Source organism: Lithobates pipiens, unplaced genomic scaffold, assembly GCF_037356315.1.
Source record: "Lithobates pipiens isolate NorthernLeopardFrog02 unplaced genomic scaffold, aLitPip1_a1.2 Scaffold_47, whole genome shotgun sequence".
Classification (NCBI taxonomy): domain Eukaryota; kingdom Metazoa; phylum Chordata; class Amphibia; order Anura; family Ranidae; genus Lithobates; species Lithobates pipiens.
Window position 1 is genome coordinate 2,334,952 of NW_027507871.1, and position 14,391 is coordinate 2,349,342.

A 14,391-nucleotide genomic window follows, 5' to 3' on the forward strand; every position below is an offset into this window, starting at 1 on the left:
TCTCCTTGTGCATGTGGTCTCCTATGAGGTCTCCTATGAGGTCTCCTTGTGCATGCGGTCTCCTATGAGGTCTCCTATGCGGTCTCCGAGGTTGGTTGTCGTCGTTGTGTCTCTGCTTTTTCTCTCCTGATTCTTGGCCGCGTCGGGGGAGTTGCGCACGGTCTTGTGATAATTGCAGTCGCTCTCGGTTAGTGAGCTCATACCACTTCTGAGGGCTGATGTGATATCCCAGATGATCCACTCCTATGGGGAAAGAGAAAGAAAAATATATCAAATGTTGCCAGTTAGTCCCTCAAGTATTACTCAGCACTGTTAGAATAGCCCAGAGAACAAATAGAGCGGCCGGGCCCATGGCTGAGCAACAATGGCTCCTTCTTCATAACGACAGAGGATTATGGGATGGAATTCTGAGGACTCGGCCACAATGCTTCACCAGCTTTATCCTTATGGAGCTCTCAGTTGTCTCTTATAAGCACAGTCATCCTTCTTATCAGAACTTAGCTTATTGTTTTATTAACTCTTACATTACCTTTCCCTCCATATTCTTTGATCTACAATTCTTGAACCACAGGCGTTGTACAGGCCACCATCAGTTTAAGTGTACCTGTCAGCAATTTCTTTGTTTTAATATTGCAACAGAGTTGCTTTAACGTGGTTTTCTATCGTAGTTCTTTATTATTTGGGTGATAACTCAGAAACTTCCAGACTTTTTTATTTTATTTTAACCCTTAGAACCTGCTTGGACAGCTTTTCACTGTTAAAACCTAGGCTTCAGTCCAAAACTGGAGACTGCCTGACTCCCAGAAGTTTTATAGCCAAGCACATCTCAGCCTCACCTTACAGGGTACGGGTCTCCCAGAATCCGGCCCCCGGATGGGAGCATCACCTGGGCCAGACAACAGCCTACTTTAAAGTTGGCACACTTTCAACTATGTGGACAACAATGACATCACAGAGAATGCAGCCTGTTCAATCACTAGAGAACGATGACCTCACTGAGAATGCAGCCTATCCAATCACTAGAGAGCGATGACATCACAGAGAATGCAGCCTATCCAATCACTAGAGAGCGATGACATCACAGAGAATGCAGCCTATCCAATCACTAGAGAGCGATGACATCACTGAGAATGCAGCCTATGCAATCACTAGAGAGCGATGACATCACTGAGAATGCAGCCTATCCAATCACTAGAGAGCGATGACATCACTGAGAATGCAGCCTATCCAATCACTAGAGAGCAATGACATCACTGAGGATGCAGCCTATCCAATCACTAGAGAGCGGTGACATCACTGAGGATGCAGCCTATCCAATCACTAGAGAGCGGTGACATCAGTGAGGATGCAGCCTATCCAATCACTAGAGAGCAATGACATCACTGAGGATGCAGCCTATCCAATCACTAGAGAGCAATGACATCACTGAGGATGCAGCCTATCCAATCACTAGAGAGCGGTGACATCACTGAGAATGCAGCCTATCCAATCACTAGAGAGCGGTGACATCACTGAGAATGCAGCCTATCCAATCACTAGAGAGCGATGACATCACTGAGAATGCAGCCTATCCAATCACTAGAGAGCGGTGACATCACTGAGAATGCAGCCTATCCAATCACTAGAGAGCGGTGACATCACTGAGAATGCAGCCTATCCAATCACTAGAGAGCATTTTTTATCCATTCAGTTCCTACATTTTTGAACTCTTCCACCACAATGGAGTTCTGTATATTTGGTCATTTTCTATATACTGTATATATGGTGGAGCCTCTTTTATTCTTTGTATGTTTTTTTAGCCCTTTTGAAGGGGGGTGTTTGGCCCCTGAATTGTATCGGCTCTGATTTGCTGTCTTATGGATGTTTGTAGAATAAATAAATGATATTTCTGATCTTTCAGCACACGCGTTTCGTGCTCCACCCGACTCAAACAATATAGAAATTTCCACAACCAGTAATAGAAGCTCAGTCTGAACCAGAGGCCATTACATGTTCATACCTGGAAGTAAGAGCAAGGGCTCAATACATAACGGGCATTGCTGCACATGCGCAAAGGTATTAGCGTGTGCCCAATAGGTGTAAACAAGCACACACGTGCACGCACTGGCGCCAAACGGCCTATTTAAGCGAAACTATGGCATGATATCACATAACAGATTGCTGAGCCTTGACCTGCTATATCTGCCTACCCATGCTTGACCTGATTTGCCCTTCACCCATCTCTGGATTCCCGCCTGCTTATTGTGACCTTGGCTTGTACGCTGACACTGCTCCTGTCTTGAGCTTCTGTGCCTTCGCTGCCCGACTGTTTACTGACCCCGGCCTGTATCCTGACTCTGCTTCTGTGCCTTCGCTGCCCGACTGTTTACTGACCCCGGCCTGTATCCTGACTCTGCTTCTGTGCCTTCGCTGCCCGACTGTGTACTGACTCCGGCCTGTATCCTGACTCTGCTTCTGTGCCTTCGCTGCCCGACTGTGTACTGACCCCGGCCTGTATCCTGACTCTGCTTCTGTGCCTTCGTTACCCGACTGTGTACTGACTCCGGCCTGTATCCTGACTCCGGCCTGTATCCTGACTCCGGCCTGTATCCTGACTCTGCTTCTGTGCCTTCGCTGCCCGACTGTGTACTGACTCTGGCCTGTATCCTGACTCCGGCCTGTATCCTGACTCTGCTTCTGTGCCTTCGCTGCCCGACTGTGTACTGACTCCGGCCTGTATCCTGACTCCGGCCTGTATCCTGACTCTGCTTCTGTGCCTTCGCTGCCCGACTGTGTACTGACCCCGGCCTGTATCCTGACTCTACTTCTGTGCCTTCGCTGCCCCACTGTGTACTGACTCCGGCCTGTATCCTGACTCCGGCCTGTATCCTGACTCCAGCCTGTATCCTGACTCCGGCCTGTATCCTGACTCTGCTTCTGTGCCTTCGCTGCCCGACTGTGTACTGACCCCGGCCTGTATCCTGACTCTGCTTCTGTGCCTTCGCTGCCCGACTGTGTACTGACCCCGGCCTGTATCCTGACTCTGCTTCTGTGCCTTCGCTGCCCGACTGTGTACTGACCCCGGCCTGTATCCTGACTCTGCTTCTGTGCCTTCGCTGCCCGACTGTGTACTGACCCCGGCCTGTATCCTGACTCTGCTTCTGTGCCTTCGCTGCCCGACTGTGTACTGACCCCGGCCTGTATCCTGACTCTGCTTCTGTGCCTTCGCTGCCCGACTGTGTACTGACTCCGGCCTGTATCCTGACTCTGCTTCTGTGCATTTGTTGCCCGACTGTGTACTGACCCCAGCCTGTATCCTGACTCTGCTTCTGTGCCTTCATTGCCCAACTGTGTACTGACCCCGGCCTGTATCCTGACTCTGCTTCTGTGCCTTCGTTGCCCAATTGTGTACTGACCCCAGCCTTTATCCTGACTCTGCTTCTGTGCCTTCGTTGCCCGACTGTGTACTGACTCCGGCCTGTATCCTGACTCTGCTTCTGTGCCTTCGTTGCCCGACTGTGTACTGACTCCGGCCTGTATCCTGACTCCGGCCTGTATCCTGACTCTGCTTCTGTGCCTTCGCTGCCCGACTGTGTACTGACCCCGGCCTGTATCCTCACTCTGCTTCTGTGCCTTCGCTGCCCGACTGTGTACTGACCCCGGCCTGTATCCTGACTCTGCTTCTGTGCCTTCGCTGCCCGACTGTGTACTGACCCCGGCCTGTATCCTGACTCTACTTCTGTGCCTTCGCTGCCCGACTGTGTACTGACTCCGGCCTGTATCCTGACTCTGCTTCTGTGCCTTCGCTGCCCGACTGTGTACTGACTCCGGCCTGTATCCTGACTCTGCTTCTGTGCCTTTGTTGCCCGACTGTGTACTGACCCCAGCCTGTATCCTGACTCTGCTTCTGTGCCTTCGTTGCCCAACTGTGTACTGACCCCGGCCTGTATCCTGACTCTGCTTCTGTGCCTTCGTTGCCCGACTGTGTACTGACCCCAGCCTGTATCCTGACTCTGCTTCTGTGCCTTCGTTGCCCGACTGTGTACTGACTCCGGCCTGTATCCTGACTCTGCTTCTGTGCCTTCGTTGCCCGACTGTGTATTGACCCCGGCCTGTATCCTGACTCTGCTTCTGTGCCTTCGCTGCCCGATTGTGTACTGACCCCGGCCTGTATCCTGACTCTGCCTCTGTGTCTTCGCTGCCCGACTGTGTACTGACTCCGGCCTGTATCCTGACTCTGCCTCTGTGTCTTCGCTGCCCGACTGTGCACTGACCCCAGCCTGTATCCTGACTCTGCTTCTGTGTCTTCGCTGCCCGACTGTGTACTGACCCCGGCCTGTATCCTGACTCTGCTTCTGTGCCTTCGTTGCCCAACTGTGCACTGACCCCGGCCTGTATCCTCACTCTGCTTCTGTGCCTTCGCTGCCCGACTGTGTACTGACCCCGGCCTGTATCCTGACTCTGCTTCTGTGCCTTCGCTGCCCGACTGTGTACTGACCCCGGCCTGTATCCTGACTCTACTTCTGTGCCTTCGCTGCCCGACTGTGTACTGACTCCGGCCTGTATCCTGACTCTGCTTCTGTGCCTTCGCTGCCCGACTGTGTACTGACTCCGGCCTGTATCCTGACTCTGCTTCTGTGCCTTTGTTGCCCGACTGTGTACTGACCCCAGCCTGTATCCTGACTCTGCTTCTGTGCCTTCGTTGCCCAACTGTGTACTGACCCCGGCCTGTATCCTGACTCTGCTTCTGTGCCTTCGTTGCCCGACTGTGTACTGACCCCAGCCTGTATCCTGACTCTGCTTCTGTGCCTTCGTTGCCCGACTGTGTACTGACTCCGGCCTGTATCCTGACTCTGCTTCTGTGCCTTCGTTGCCCGACTGTGTATTGACCCCGGCCTGTATCCTGACTCTGCTTCTGTGCCTTCGCTGCCCGATTGTGTACTGACCCCGGCCTGTATCCTGACTCTGCCTCTGTGTCTTCGCTGCCCGACTGTGTACTGACTCCGGCCTGTATCCTGACTCTGCCTCTGTGTCTTCGCTGCCCGACTGTGCACTGACCCCAGCCTGTATCCTGACTCTGCTTCTGTGTCTTCGCTGCCCGACTGTGTACTGACCCCGGCCTGTATCCTGACTCTGCTTCTGTGCCTTCGTTGCCCAACTGTGCACTGATCCCGGCCTGTATCCTGACTCTGCTTCTGTGCCTTCGCTGCCCGACTGTGTACTGACTCCGGCCTGTATCCTGACTCTGCTTCTGTGCCTTCGCTGCCCGACTGTGTACTGACCCCGGCCTGTATCCTGACTCTGCTTCTGTGCCTTTGCTGCCCGACTGTGTACTGACCCCAGCCTGTATCCTGCCTCTGCCTCTGTGCCTTTGCTGCCTGACTGCGTACTGACCCCAGCCTGTATCCTGACTCTGCTTCTGTGTCTTCGCTGCCCGACTGTGTACTGACCCCGGCCTGTATCCTGACTCTGCTTCTGTGCCTTCGTTGCCCAACTGTGCACTGATCCCGGCCTGTATCCTGACTCTGCTTCTGTGCCTTCACTGCCCAACTGTGTACTGACCCCGGCCTGTATCCTGACTCTGCTTCTGTGCCTTCGCTGCCCGACTGTGTACTGACTCCGGCCTATATCCTGACTCTGCTTCTGTGCCTTCGCTGCCCGACTGTGTACTGACTCCGGCCTGTATCCTGACTCTGCTTCTGTGCCTTCGCTGCCCGACTGTGTACTGACCCCGGCCTGTATCCTGACTCTGCTTCTGTGCATTTGCTGCCCGACTGTGTACTGACCCCAGCCTGTATCCTGCCTCTGCGCCTTTGCTGCCTGACTGCGTACTGACCCCGGCCTGTATCCTGACTCTGCTTCTGTTTCCTCGCTGCCCGACTGTGCACTGACCCCAGCCTGTATCCTGACTCTGCTTCTGTGCCTTCGCTGCCCGACTGTGTACTGACCCCGGCCTGTATCCTGACTCTGCTTCTGTGCCTTTGCTGCCCGACTGTGTACTGACCCTGGCCTGTATCCTGACTCTGCTTCTGTGTCTTCGCTGCCCGGCTGTTGATGACATTTTGGCTTGTGTCCCGGCTATGCCCCTGCCTGCTGATTAGGCTTCACCATGTTCCAATCCTGGTTCCTGCTTGGTGATCCACAATCATCTACTCCCTGCAAACCTCAGCTGGTGCTGCCTATTATACCGTCCCTCGTGCCACTCTGTGTCCTCACACCTCCTGTGATCAATACCAGGGGTGTTGGACAAGAGATGCAAGAGAAGCCCCCCTCTAGAGCTCGATCTCCACCAGGTTTGTGACACCAGGCAACCCCTGTCTTCAGGGGGGGACCCCCCATTGTGTTTTGTGGAGGGCTGCTAAACCTAAACAAAGACCCCTCATCTATCGGCTAAATATTTTATCCAGTGCCTCACTTCCTCAAATCTCTGCGATACTCAATCTAAAGCTGGCCATTTACATTACCAGGAGAGAAAGCAGTGTGGATGGACAAATCTGCAGTGCCAGCTAGAAGAAAGAAGAAGGGAATATATATCATCAAAATACATAAAATAAATCACAACCAGGAGCCAACGATTGCCCCCTGACAGCTGGCAGCATTGGCTGTTGGAATAATCAGTGTGCATCTTCACTCAGTAGCTCCGCTCTCTTATCTGTGCCACATCCCTGATATTCATAAATACATATTAAACAATCTTTGTTTTATATGTATCTGGTGCTCGGATCTAATTGGATGCAGGAACTGTTTTCAGCCAAGAATTTTTTTCCCGGCTCCTTCAATAAAAGTTTTGCAGCTGACACCTAACACTGAAAAAAAGAGAGCCATTGGCTCCTGCTGCTGTCAATCACAGCCAGTCAGCCAGTGAAAAGAGCATGGGGGCATGGCCAAACCATGCTCTGTGTGTGAAGGGACACACAGAGCGTGTTTCTAAACTTCTGATTGTTCCAGTGAGCACTGTTGGGGCCATAATCTGGAAGAGGAAAGAACTTAATTTCACCATAAACCAGCAACGACCAGGAGCTCTTCGCAAGATTTCTGACAGAGGAGTGAAAAGAATTATCAGAAAAGTTGTTCAAGAGCCAAGGAGCACTTGTGGAGAGCATCAGAAAGACCTGGAATTAGCAGGTACACAATAAGTTATGCACTCACCCGCCATGGCCTGTAGGCACACTCACCACACAACACTCCATTGCTGAAGAAGCGTGGTGAAGCTCGGCTAAAGTTTGCTGCACAACATTTAGACAAGGCTGTGATATACGGGGAGAATATAGTCTGGTCAAAGGAGACCAACATGGAACTTGGATGTCATAATACATCCCATGTTTGGAGGTCACATCACCCCAAAAACACCCCCCATACCAACAGTGAGGTTTGGAGGTCAGAACATCATGGCGTGGGCGGGGCTGTTTTTCAGAAAACTTCATATCATTGAAGGAAGGATGAATGGTGATAAAAATCTGCTGCCATCTACCAGGATGATGAAGATTAAATGAGGGCGATCATTCCAGGAGGACATCCCAGGAGGACATCCCAGGAGAACATCCCAGGAGGACATCTCAGGAGGACATCCCAGGAGGACATCCCAGGAGGACATCTCAGGAGGACATCCCAGGAGGACACCCCAGGAGGACATCTCAGGAGGACATCTCAGGAGGACATCTCAGGAGGACATCCCAGGAGGACATCTCAGGAGGATATCTCAGGAGGACATCCCAGGAGGACATCTCAGGAGGACATCTCAGGAGGACATCCCAGGAGGACATCTCAGGAGGACATCCCAGGAGGACATCTCAGGAGGACATCTCAGGAGGACATCCCAGGAGGACATCCCAGGAAGATATCCCAGGAAGACATCCCAGGAGGACATCTCAGGAGGACATCTCAGGAGGACATCCCAGGAGGACATCCCTGGAGGACATCTCAGGAGGACATCCCAGGAGGAAATCCCTGGAGGACATCTCAGGAGGACATCCCAGGAGGACATCCCTGGAGGACATCTCAGGAGGACATCCCAGGAAGACATACCCAGAGAACATCTCAGGAGGACATCTCAGAAGGACATCTCAGGAGGGCATCCCAGGAGGACATTCCAGGAGGACATCTCAGGAGGACATCCCAGGAGGACATCCCAGGAGGACATCCCTGGAGGACATCTCTGGAGGACATCCCAGGAGGACATCTCAGGAGGACATCCCAGGAGGACATCCCAGGAGGACATTCCAGGAGGACATCCCAGGAGGACATCCCAGGAGGACATCACAGGAGGACATCTCAGGAGGACATCCCAGGAGGACATCCCAGGAGGACATCTCAGGAGGACATCCCAGGAGGACATCACAGGAGGACATCACAGGAGGACATCACAGGAGGACATCCCAGGAGGACATCCCAGGAGGACATCCCTGGAGGACATCTCTGGAGGACATCCCAGGAGGACATCTCAGGAGGACATCCCAGGAGGACATCCCAGGAGGACATTCCAGGAGGACATCCCAGGAGGACATCCCAGGAGGACATCCCAGGAGGACATCCCAGGAGGACATCTCTGGAGGACATCCCAGGAGGACATTCCAGGAGGACATCCCAGGAGGACATCCCAGGAGGACATCTCAGGAGGACATCCCAGGAGGACATCTCAGGAGGACATCCCAGGAGGACATCCCAGGAGGACATCTAAGGAGGACATCCCAGGAGGACATCTAAGGAGGATATTCCAGGAGGACATCTCAGGAGGACATCCCAGGAGGACATCTAAGGAGGACATCCCAGGAGGACATCTAAGGAGGATATTCCAGGAGGACATCTCAGGAGGACATCTCAGGAGGACATCTCAGGAGGACATCTCAGGAGGACATCCCAGGAGGACATCTCAGGAGGACATCTAAGGAGGACATCCCAGGAGGACATCCCTGGAGGACAATGATCCCAAACACAAAGCCAAGAAGAAAGAAAATAAAGCTGCTAGAATGGCCCAGCCAATCACCTGACTCAAATAGAAGGTCTATGGAAAGAATTAAAGATCAGAGTTCATAGGAGAGGCCCACGGGATCTTCAAGATCTGAAGACTCTGTGGAAGAATGGTCCAAAATCCCACCTGAGCAGCGCATGCGACTCGTTCCTCCATACAAGAGCCGGCGTCTTGAAGTCATCATTACCAACCAAGGATTGTCCTTCCATTTTATTACACAGAACTTCATTTCTGAACAGATTTGTTTCTGTGTCTTTGTATGTGCGGATTGGATGGGTTGTTACCGACATGTGGGGGAGATTTCATGTCACCATCACCTTTACCAATAGATTTACCGAGAGAAATGGGGACGTGTTCAATACTTATTTCACCCGCTGTGTATATACTGTAGGGTTGGAGTTGGGCTTTAAATGAGTAAATGGAGGAAGTGCCCTCCCACAGTAATTTGTAAACTGTAGAAACAAATCAATCTGGCTCAATCACAGGAGTGTCGGAGTGCGTCGCAACACCTGTTTTCCATAATGCGTCCTGATAAGAATAATTAGTGGCTTTTGGATCAGTAAACCTGTTACAGCTCCATTTGGCGCCGTTCTGTTGACATCTTTAGGGAGAACTGCTGTGCTTTGCCTCTCCCATTACATTTGTTTAAAAGCTGCTGGCACCCATCATTGTACATTTTGTGCACAACTGCAAAACGCATCGGAGGTGTGCTGGAGAGCGTGAGAAGAAGAAGAAGAAAAAAAAGATACACGCTTATTTTTCAATCAATGTTGCTGATTCCCAGACATCCGCACAATTCCGGGGATTCGATTCCTTTGAATTCTGAGAAAGCGGTTCTGTCAGCGCGCCAAAAATGCATCAATTAGGAGCCAGATTATGTAAAAGACGAGAACCGGAAACACCCGGAATTCTGCCAGAAACTGAGAACCCGCTTGTATGTTGGAGGAACGGAGTGTGCGGAATAATGGAAGAATTTCTGTCAATTTGTCTGATTCTAACTCTTCAGCTTGAGAGTCGGGGGCTCAAAAGTCTGAGGCGCGTTCCCACGTGAGTGACGCCACTGCGTCTCATTTGTGGGGTGCTTTTTAGAGGCGGAATTGGAGCAGCACCATCCCTTTGAATGGCCCCCCCATCCGCTCCAAAGACACGCTAAAGAAGCTCATGTACCTGATTTTGAACGTGAGCCAAGCGTATTTTTGCATGTTATAATCGCCATAGACAGCGGCGTGCAGGCGCACTGAGCGCGCCACTGTTAACGGCGCTGTGCCGCGAGTGGCGGCTCCCGTGCGCATGAGCGGGAGTGACGTCATCGTGGCTCCATTGAATGACAGCGCCAGAGCAGCGAGACCCACCAAGAAGATGGACACAAGGGGACAGCGGTGACTTCGCTGGCTCCTGTGTCAGGTAAGTGACACATAATGGACTACTATGCGATGCAATGCGATGCGATGCGATGCGATGCATAGTAGTCCATTATGCTTTACCTTTGCAGGGAATGAAAGAGAAAGTAACACCCATCAGGGTTTACTTCCTCTTTAAACCAGCCTAGGTGACTCAAGGCCCACTCAGACAATGTTGTGATTAATCAGATATCCCCACTTCAGGTCAGACTTGCCGGCATCAGGCTCACAAAGTACAATACACATTAATACAAGTACTGTATAAACTCATCCCCCACAGTAGACTAGCACACAATAGGTGTGCAGACAATTAGCACAATTAACAATGGGTGAAAGACCCTTAGGAGGCACGCTAGACCTACCAACAATAAACACATTATAGTAGGTGACCCCAGACAGGTGGCATTGAGTTCATGATATCACCATCTGCTTTAAGTCTCACAGTGTAAAGCAGTCCCTATCGGCAATGAGGCAGGGACTCAGTGTAAAGCAGACCCTATACAGGGACTACAGGCTTAGAGTCCCAGAGTCCGTGTGTCTTGGGGAGACATGGACTTGAATCCAAAGTAACATTACTCCAAGGGTCCCCCAGGGACACACCTAACAAAGAGTAGTGTTCTCTTAAATGCCAGGGCCCATAGTCAGTGGGTAAGAGGCTTGCTCCCCGTCCTCTACAAAAGCCCCTGTCCCGGCTAGGTCTGACACCCCCCCCCCCCCCAACCACCAAATGATTTGGACCAGTGCACAAAGCAAGGTCCATATAGACATGGATGAGCAATTTTGGGGTGGAGGAACTTGACTAGCCTGCACAGAGTCCTGACCTTAACCCCCATAGAACACCTTTGGCATGAATTAGAGTGGAGACTGCAAGCCAGGCCTTCTCATCCAACATCAGTGCCTGACCTCACAAATGTTCACACTCCTAAACCTTGTGGACGGCCTTCCCAGAGGAGGTGAAGCTGTTATAGCTGCAAAGGGTGGGCCAACTCAATATTGAACCCTCCGGACTAAGACTGGGATGTCATTAAAGTTCGTGTGTGTGCAAAGGCGGGCGTCCCAATACTTTTGGTATTATAGTCTATGTGGGATCCCAGGGTCCTGTGGATGTCCAGGGGGGCCCGGCTACACCCTCCATGCAGGGATAGAGCATCTTGTGAAATCTGTGCTCCTGCTTGTTGTTCACAAGGAAGGATGTACTTGTACTTGTTGTCTCATAAGGCGATTCCAACACATACAAGGCCAGCAGTGGGGCTTCTTGTGGGTCTCTTGGTCATGGACTTGTGCCCATAGACAGGAATAAAGGCCAGCAGGCAGAGCGGGCAGGGCAGAGGTTGTGTGTGCCGGTCAGGTCAGGCTGGATTGCCCACAAGGTGTCTCCGAGGTAAAAGCTCTGCGGGTTTCTGCCACAGGAACCCTGGTGGGCCTCATGCTGAAGAATTGATGATGCCCAAGCTGCTAAGGAAAGAGTTAATGCCCACTACACGTGGTTCCATTTACTAAAAATAAGAACTCTTCCCCCGGGTACAGGCGGCTCTATACCGTGTGTAGAGCTCTCTTAGCGTAGGATGCCGGGCAAATGTACTTTTTGTCTCCTTCTGCAGTCAAGGGAGCAGCGATCGTTTGCCCTGATCGGGGCTTCACAGGTTGGGAACTTGACTGCTTCTCCTTGTTTCTGGAGGACGTTTCCAGAATATGGAGCTGGTTGAGTCAAATGACCAGTCTCCATATTTATCATGCACCAGCCAATCCCCGGAGTGGAGTGTTTAGAAAGTGGTTGGGAAGGTGATAAATAGTCTGGAGCCCTGGCGAGTTTTTATTTTTTTTTCCAGGGAGGGTTCCGAAGCCTCTGAAGCCTCCTCCTCCTCCTCCTCCTCCTGAGGCCTGTGGATTGTGTAGCTGCTCATTGAGGTCTCAGCTGTGGCAGAAATGAGAGTCTGAAGCAAACTTCCCGAGGAGCCGGCTGTGGGACTTCACCATAAGGGATCTGGTCTGGAGGAGGATTGTCTCCCTCACCAGACCGTGTCCGGAGGAAGCGGGATGGTGTGTAGCTGTCCCGGGGGGGGGGGGGGCGTCAGTACTGACCTTGAATTGTGATCCCTGGTGAATGTTGGCTTTTAGAATGTAGGTGTCAGAGGTAGCTACGGGCCAAGACCCATCTCCAAGGGTCTCAGGGTACTTGTCATTTCTTCATGTCCCCAGAAGAACCCATGAATGTGAGCCTAGAGAAGAGTGTCCTCTCATTACTGGGAAAGTGTTTTGAAGTTTCCCATCCCTGAGTTCCCCTCATGTTAAAAGTTCTTCAAGCAAAGACATCCCCTAGACTGAGTTATTGGAGTTCATGGACTGAAGAACAAACGACTACCAGCGGTCCTTTCGGAGGTAGCGCTACATGGGTATTGTCCAGTGTGCTGTTGTTGTTACAGTATAGTCCTCCTTCCCCTCCTCACCCACTTGCATAATAGTGCAACTTTACTCAATCTGGCGCCAAGGAAAAGAGTGGAGTCCCGAGGGGCTGTGATGGGGGGAACAACCACACCATGCACAGCTCATTACTTGCATTTCTAGGACACGGGACCATTGCAGGACTTCAAGAATCCATGTAGAAGTGGCGGGAACTCAACATAGAGGAACTGATTTATTAAAGGCAAATAGACTGAGCACTGTGCAGTTGCTCCTGAGCCGTGGCGGCCCGTCCATAAGAGGTGCAGAGGCCCCCTAATCTATGCATCCGGCCCCCAGTCTACATACAGGGTGCCAGACCCCTGGATTGCAATGTTTTTTTTTTTTTTGTTTTTTTTTAGAAGCCCGTGATTAGAGCCGGAGGCTTAAAAAAAATGGTGTGCTCGGGGCGCAGAGCGCTGTACTGTCGGAGCCGCGTTTACATATGTGGACGGGACTTACATGTGCGTTTGCTTCTGAGCGCAAGCTACTGGGGACAGGGGCGTTTAAAAAAAAAAAAACAAGTGCTCTTTTTTAGCACTACTATTACAAATGCGGCAATTTAGGAATTGGATGAAAGGTTTAGCTCTGGGAAACACTTTCTGAAAGCTAAAAAGTGCATTTTATATACAACTATAGAGATCAGACCGAAATGAGGAGGAAGGAGGGACAGAGGGACAGTTGGGAGCTATGACTTTGGGCCCAATTTGGAGATTTTCACTTAGGGGTGTACTGACTTTTGTTGCCAGCGGTTTAGACATTAATGGCTGTGTGTTGAGTTATTTTGAGGGGACAGGAAATTTACACTGTTATACAAGCTGTACACTCACTACTTTACATTGTAGACAAGTGTCATTTCTTCAGTGTTGTCACATGAGAAGAGAGAAGACATGTCACTGAGGGGTGTACTTACTTTTGTCACATACGGTATATATGAGGGTTTTAGCAGGGGTATCCTTGTGTGACACAAGGGGGGGGGGTCACAAGTGTATTTATTCATTTTTAATTTTAGTCACAGCGGGGGCTGGTGGAATAATTTTTTTTTAGGGGGGGGGGGGGGGGTGACAAACAGTCGATCGGTCAGTGGGAAGGTCAGTCGCACTTAGCCCATCGCGGTTTCTCATGCTGGGCGGAGGTGGGTCTCCACAGCGGCGGCGGCTTCTGTTTTCCTCCCTCCTTCTGGGCAGCCAATCAGGAGTCTTCTCTTTTCGGGCCAATCAGAGAACGGGTCTCACACCCACTTCTGATGGGCCGGATTGAGGATCAGTCCTACAACAGAAAATATTCATTCGCTGTTGTAACTCCTGGGTGGGTGAATGGCGCAATGCTCTGCGCCCCCGAGCCCAACCTATTTTGAAGAATATTAAAGCCCATGGCTCTAATCGGGTGCTTAAAAACCCCCCCCCCCCCTGTAATTCATGCGTCCAGCGTTCCTGAAGGGGGCCGGGTGCATGAATATGGATGAATCTATCAATTATTCATCTAGGGGGTGGCGAGGATAGAGGGGGCGGCGCCCGGGTGCCCCTAATGGACGGGCCGCCACTGTTTGGCCTGGTGGTGATTTCTTTTTAATCAATTTCCTTTTTTTTTTTCTCCAGATAGAAG